We start from the raw sequence: 6,484 nt of genomic DNA, 5'->3' as shown, positions 1-6,484 counted from the left end.
CTGCCCGCTCTCAGTCCGGGCTTCTCAGAACAGTTCATGGCGCGGGCTGGGGTCGGGGGATGGGCCATCCTTCGACTATGCACAGCGGTAAAAGCCTGTTGGTCACGCACCATGAAGTCTGTCTTGTAGCCTCTGGACACCCTCATTGCCCCATGCCTCCACTTACCCCACAGCACTAATGACAGCAGCAAGCCGCGGTTTCCCCGACATAGCACAGCCTCTCCTCCTCAACTGCGGGGCTCACACGGTTCCTAGCGGGAGCCACGGGCTCAGCAGCCTCTCCAGATGGTTCTGGTGACTTCAATCTTTTCCTTTAGTCACCTGAAAACTGTGCAAGCTGGTTGGTGATGGTCGGCACTTGCTAGATGCCGGGGGGGGGGGGGGGGGGGGGGGGGGGAAAGGGAGGAGGGGGAGGGGGAGTGCTCAGGAGCTGATCCAAGAGAAACTCTAGGTAACTACTGTTGAAGATGTGACCGTGTCCCCACCTCCTTCCAAATCATCTCCTACTGGAGTCCTGACCCCCAAGGACTCTACTTGGAGATGGGGGTCTTCACTGAGACCGTCCAGTCGAGATGAGGCCGTTTGGGGGGTGGCCCTGTTGGCATTCCTTCTACGCTGTGCCCAAGTTACCTAGCAACAGCCAGGTAGATCTGGCTTGCTGTAAAAGGGACTGTTTGGCCTCTTCTACTTTCTCTGACTCTCTGCCCCTTTTCTCCTGTTCCTGGGCGGCCTCTTCTCTCTGCCTATCTAGCTCCCTCCCTCCCTCCCCCTCCTCCTCTTCCTCCTCTCCCTCCCCCCTCCTCTTCCTCCTTCTTCTTCTTCTTCTTCTTCTTCTTCTTCTCTCTCTCTCTCTCTCTCTCTCTCTCTCTCTCTCTCTCTCTCTCTCCTTTGTTCCCTCTCTTTCTCTGCCTCCACTCCCGTCTCAACCCCCCTCCCCATGGCCCCAAATAAACTCTATTCTATACTACACCCATCGCCCTATGGCTGGTACCCCGGAGGGTGGGGCGGGGGTGTGTGTGTGCTCCGCATGGGCACACTGAGGCACCCCCTCCCATCACACCACACCACACTGTATGAAACATATCCTTGGCTTTATAAAACACATCAGCCATAACCAAACATAGTCAGTGTCTTTATTAAATGGGAAGGTTTTGAGGATCTGAGGAGCTGACTCGTGGGTAAATGCATATTAACAATAATAATTATGATTGTTAACAATAGTATTTACAATCATAACAATAATATCATTAGCAATAATAAGGGTTGGGTTTGGATCCAAGCTCACAGTACCAGGCTGGGTATTCAGTGTGTACCTGTATCCCCAGCTCCAAAAGGGAGCAGAGACAGGAGAATTCCTGCGGTTTGCTATGGTGGAGAACGGAAGACCTAGGAACCGGGGGAGGGGGGGAGAAAGAGTCGGGTAGGGGGGAAATCCTGTTTCTAGGACCTGGGCAGGAGGACACAGAACACTCCGCCCTTCTCTGGCTTCCACACATGCTTACAGGCAACCGCACCTGCACACACAAGTGCACACACACACACACAAATAAATAAATATTTAGATTGTACTTAAAGGAAGTTTGGGTGCAGACACAGCTTATACAGAGGGCAATGCTGTGTGGAGTGTGGAAGACACCATTTGGAAGCCAGCGGAATGGAGGGGCCTTGGAGGACCAACCATGCTGTTCTTAAGGGTTTGACTCCACAACGTCCTTCACTGCCCCCTTCCCCCACCCACTCCAACCCCCGACCCCCCCCACCGCTTTGTTCCCGGCTGTCAGTGCTGCTCCTAAAGGGCTGGAAGCCTTTAGGAAGTGGGGCCTGTCTGGCTAAAGCAGGTGACGTGAGGCAGGACTTTGGTGACACCTATCCTGGGATCTGGCCTGTCTCGCTCTTTCCTGGGTCCCACGTGACATGAGCCACCTCACTCCGTTCTCCTGTCTCTACACATGAGCCCCTCTGCTTGCCTTCCCTGCCCTGACAGACATAAGCCGTGCCTCCTTGTTTTTCCTAGCTATGAGGGAAGTAAGCCATATTCCAGCTGACATCTGGACCGTAGGCTTCCCGCCTCCCTGACTGTGAGAGTGTGTGTAATTAAGCCGTCCGCTCATGGGGGTTGTCGTAACAGCCCTAGAAATAGAAATCTCTCAAGTGGCTACCATCCATGGTCCTCGCCCCCAAGCAGGTCCCAGCGCCCCCCCCCCCCCCAGCATTCCCAGGGGATCCAGTGTCTTGTCCTTTGTTCCTTTCCCTATCTGTCACATGACCTGTTTGGCAGTTGTGTTAGCTTTCTGTGACTGTGACAAAATAACAGAAATTGTTTTAGTCAAAACAGGAAATGCCAGGCAGCGGTGGCATATGCTTTTAGTCTTAGCAGAGGCAGGCTGTGAGTTCAAGGGCAACCTGGTCTACAGAGCACATTCCAGGACAGCCAGGGAAACTCCAAGAAATCCTTTCTTGAAAAACCAAACTAGGGCTGGAGAGATGGCTCAGCAGTTAAGAGCACTGTCTGCTCTTCTGAAGGTCCTGAGTTCAAATCCTGACAACCACATGGTGGCTCACAACCATCTGTAACGAGAGCTGACACCCTCTTCTGGAGAGTCTGAAGACAGCTATAGTGTACTCACATATAATTAATAAATAAATCTTTAAAAAAAGAAAAAGAGTGCACACCTGTAATCCCAGCACTCTGGAAGGTAGAGGCAGGTGGCTTTCTGAGTTCGAGGCCAGCCTGGTCCACAGAGTGAGTTCCAGAACAGCCAGGGCTATACAGAGAAACCCTGTCTCAAAAAAAAAAACAAATCCAAAAAACAAAAAAAACAAAAACAAACAAAAAAAAACAAAAAAAAAAAACAAAAACAAAAAAAAGAGAGAAAGAAAAAGAAAAACCAAACTAAAACTGTACTGGCTGGTTTTGTGTATCAACTTGACACAGGTTGCAGTTATCACAGAGAAAGGAGCTTCAGTTTGGGAAGTGCCTCCATGAGATCCAGCTGTGGGGCATTTTCTCAGTTAGTGATCAAGAGGGGAGGGCCCCTTGTGGGTGGGGCCATCCCTGGACTGGTATTCTTGGATTCTATAAGAGAGCAGGCTGAGCAAGCCAGGGGAAGCAAGCCAGTAAGGAACATCCCTCCATGGCCTCTGCATCAGCTCCTGCTTCCTGACCTGCTTGAGTTCCAGTCCTGACTTCCTTTGGTGATGAACAGCAGTGTGGAAGTGTAAGCTCAATAAACCCTTTCCTCCCCAACTTGCTTCTTGGTCATGATGTTTGTACAGGAATAGAAACCCTGATTAAGACAAAAACCAAACTAAAACAAAACAAAACAAATAAACAAACAAAACCCCAAGCCTGGAAAGGTTTCGCTGTGGAGGGTCCAGTCTATAGCTGCCTGGTCCCATGCTCTGACCATAGCACATGACAGCATGTCACAGTGGGTTTGTGTGGCACAGGAAGCTCATAGTTAGAACAGGAGAGAAAGAAAGACTGTGAATCTCGTATCCCTTTGTCGGGGCGTGCCCCCAATAATCTCCCATCCCCACCCCACTTCCTAAAGTCCCCACAGCTCTAAGCTAAGAACTAAAGCCTTTAGTATGTCTCAGCCTTTGGGGAAAGTCCAGATCCCTAAGACAGCAGACACTTGCCTTGTGATTTTTTGTTTCCTGTGCACGGTTGTAGATGCCTTTGACAGTAATTTACTCCCAGGCAGGGCCGTTCAGGGAGGGCCCTCGACCCGTTTCCGCTCTGAGGAGCCCAGGAGCCCATAGGCCAGCACCTTGGCATGTGCCCTGTGCACAGCTGGCTGCGGATCAGGCTTCCTTGTCAGAGAGTGCCCTCATCTCCTGAGGCCTCAGGGAAAGCCCTGTGGGCAGGCTCTGGGGGGGGGGGGGGGGACACACGCTGTATCTCACACCCGGAAGCTGTGCTGGGGGTGTGGCTAGCTGGAAGACAAGCTATCCACTCCCAAGCCACGAGGCACCCGTGCTGGACACATCCGAGTGTACTTGCTGCCTGCGTTGTGTGAGTTGTCAGGCCAGGTCTAAAAACACAACGACTGTGCTTTCAGAGTCGGCCGTCTGTCTGTCCGGGACCTGGGGAAAATCCAGAAGCTAGTTTTCAAAAAGAGAACGAGGAGAGGGAAGGGAGGCATGGGAAGACTCTACATAATCTACAATATAGATCAGTAGGAAAATGGCCTCTATGTAATAGCACCATGTACAATAGGTATATACCTTGAGTTTTATTTTACTTGCTCAAGGGAACAGGGTGTTTTTCTGACGCCTTTGGGGTTGATTGTGGCCTCTGGGACCTAGACCCAAAGAGATAGCTGTAGCACCGCTGTCCTGCAGGTACCGGAGTACCGCCAGCCAGGTCTGTGCTCGCTCCCCTGGGCTGGAGCTCTCTTAGTGGGCGTCCCTCCTGGGTGGTGAGAGGCCTGTCCCTGTGGCCCCACTGGCTCTGCCGGCTACTTAACCCCACCCCACCCCACCCCCAGCCTCTGAGCATGGTCTCTTTCTGCTGGGTGGGGGTGGCTGTAAATCCCAGCACTCTGGGAGGCAGAGGCAGGCGGATTTCTGAGTTCAAGGCCAGCCTGGTCTACAGAGTGAGTTCCAGGACAGCCAGGGCTATACAGAGAAACCCTGCCTCGAAAAACCACCCCCCCCCAAAAAAAAAGAGAGAGAAGCACACCGACTGTCCTGTCTACCTCCGGTAAATCTTTGTTAGGTCCTTCTTCCTCCCAGGAATGCAGCAAAGCCCTGTGCGCACACACCCCTCCCCCTTCAACTTCTCTGTTTTCTGGTTGAGGTGTGTGAAGACTGCAGAACCCTTATCTAGGTGTTGGCCGCAGCCATCACCTGGCACCAGTCTTTGGTGTCTGGTGACACTTGTGGGCAGATGGTGAATTGAGAGTGAATGTGGGGGGAGGGGAGATGAAAAATCAAACAAGGACGATCTGAAGTTACCGAGTTAGGAAAGACTCCCCTGCCTTCTGCTCCTGTCTCAATCCCCACAGAGTCCCTGGGAAACCTAACATCATGACTGTCAGCCATGTGGCGGGCCAACATGTGTGTGCTTGGGCTGGTATCTCAGGCTAAAGCCGCAGCCTAAACCTTGTGGGAATGAATGCTTTGGGGCAGAGGGCTGTGACACGCAATCACATGGCTTTCTCAGAGCTAAGGGGTCCAGGGGACACGGGAGGGGCACGGGCCGCACTCCTCTCTCCGCTGGTGGGATGCTGGAATGTGGCTGCTGTCTGGTGGCTCCCCCCCTGGACAACTGATGCACACACCGCAAATATTAGCTTGCAGATAAGCCGCTTTGATCGGCAGGGCTGCCGTCTGTCCACGTGGAAGTGTCTTTGAAGTTGGGTAAGCAAAGCTAACTCAGTCAGACTTCGACCTGTTTTCTGAGTGAGACCAGGCTAAGACTGCCACACTCCCTTGTGCGTGGCTCTCTGTGGATGGTGGGCGCTGCGCTCCTCGGGGTCAGCCTCCAGGCACGGGGTCGGCTGGCCAGGTCAGCTATCCTACAGCACACTGATAGAGTCCAGCGGGCAATTGTAGGTTTCCTTGATTTTGTTACTCTTAGAAAACCGTCCCACCGAGGCTGAGTCCTCAGAACCCACGGAGGCCGGTGGCTTCCTGCTAAAGCTGCGCAGGCGCAGTGCGCACTCTTGAACAAGGCAAAAAGGCTTCAACTAAGGCAAGTCTGAGCAAGGAGAGGAAGATACAATCACGATGATAAGAAAATATTCCCAGAGAATTCCAAGTGTGATGGAGCATGCCTATAATCCCTGCATTGGCAATAGGAGACAGGAGGATCAGCGCTGCAAGCCAGACTGTGCCAAGACCAGCAGGCTGTGCCTGGTGCCCTGCAGAGCAGAGGCTTCAGCCTCTGGCTAAGGAGAGGGAGCCTAGCCTCTCCAGCCTCTATGGCGCTGGCGTTTGGGTAGGTTCCTTTGCATAGGGCTTGGAGCATTAACAACCCAAAACACTAAGTTACACCACTTAAATCTGAAATGGGTAATGGAGACTCAGGGCTAGCACACCCCAGGTATTATGCTGGGTCTCTGGCATGGAGAGAAACCTTGCTGAAAACAGCCTGTTGGGTTCCATAGCTGCCTGCAGCTATTACGAAGTGGGTTTCTGGAACAGAAGCTGAGGGATAAATAGGGAAGAGGGGCGAAAAGAAGTATGGCTAAGACAATATTCACTGATCAAAGCCAGAAACTTTAATGGCGCCAGACCTTTTAACAGTTTGGGCAAACCCTTCCCCCCAGACTCCAGGCTGAGTTCCGGTGGAAGTTGTCTAGCTTCTCTTGGAGGTCCTCGTCTTGACTGCTCCGGCAGCTGGGTGGGTCACCTGCTTAATTCAGGAATTCCTAGACCTGGAGGAACAACGAAATTAACCTTTACTTCGAGCACTCTTGGCTCTAGGTGGAGCAGGATCCTGGCTATCTGGGAGAAGTTAACCTTGACCAAAGTC

This window comes from Apodemus sylvaticus, chromosome 23 (genome assembly GCF_947179515.1).
Source record: "Apodemus sylvaticus chromosome 23, mApoSyl1.1, whole genome shotgun sequence".
In the NCBI taxonomy this organism is placed as follows: domain Eukaryota; kingdom Metazoa; phylum Chordata; class Mammalia; order Rodentia; family Muridae; genus Apodemus; species Apodemus sylvaticus.
The sequence above is the reverse complement of the archived record's forward strand: the minus strand, read 5'-3'. Positions refer to the sequence as shown.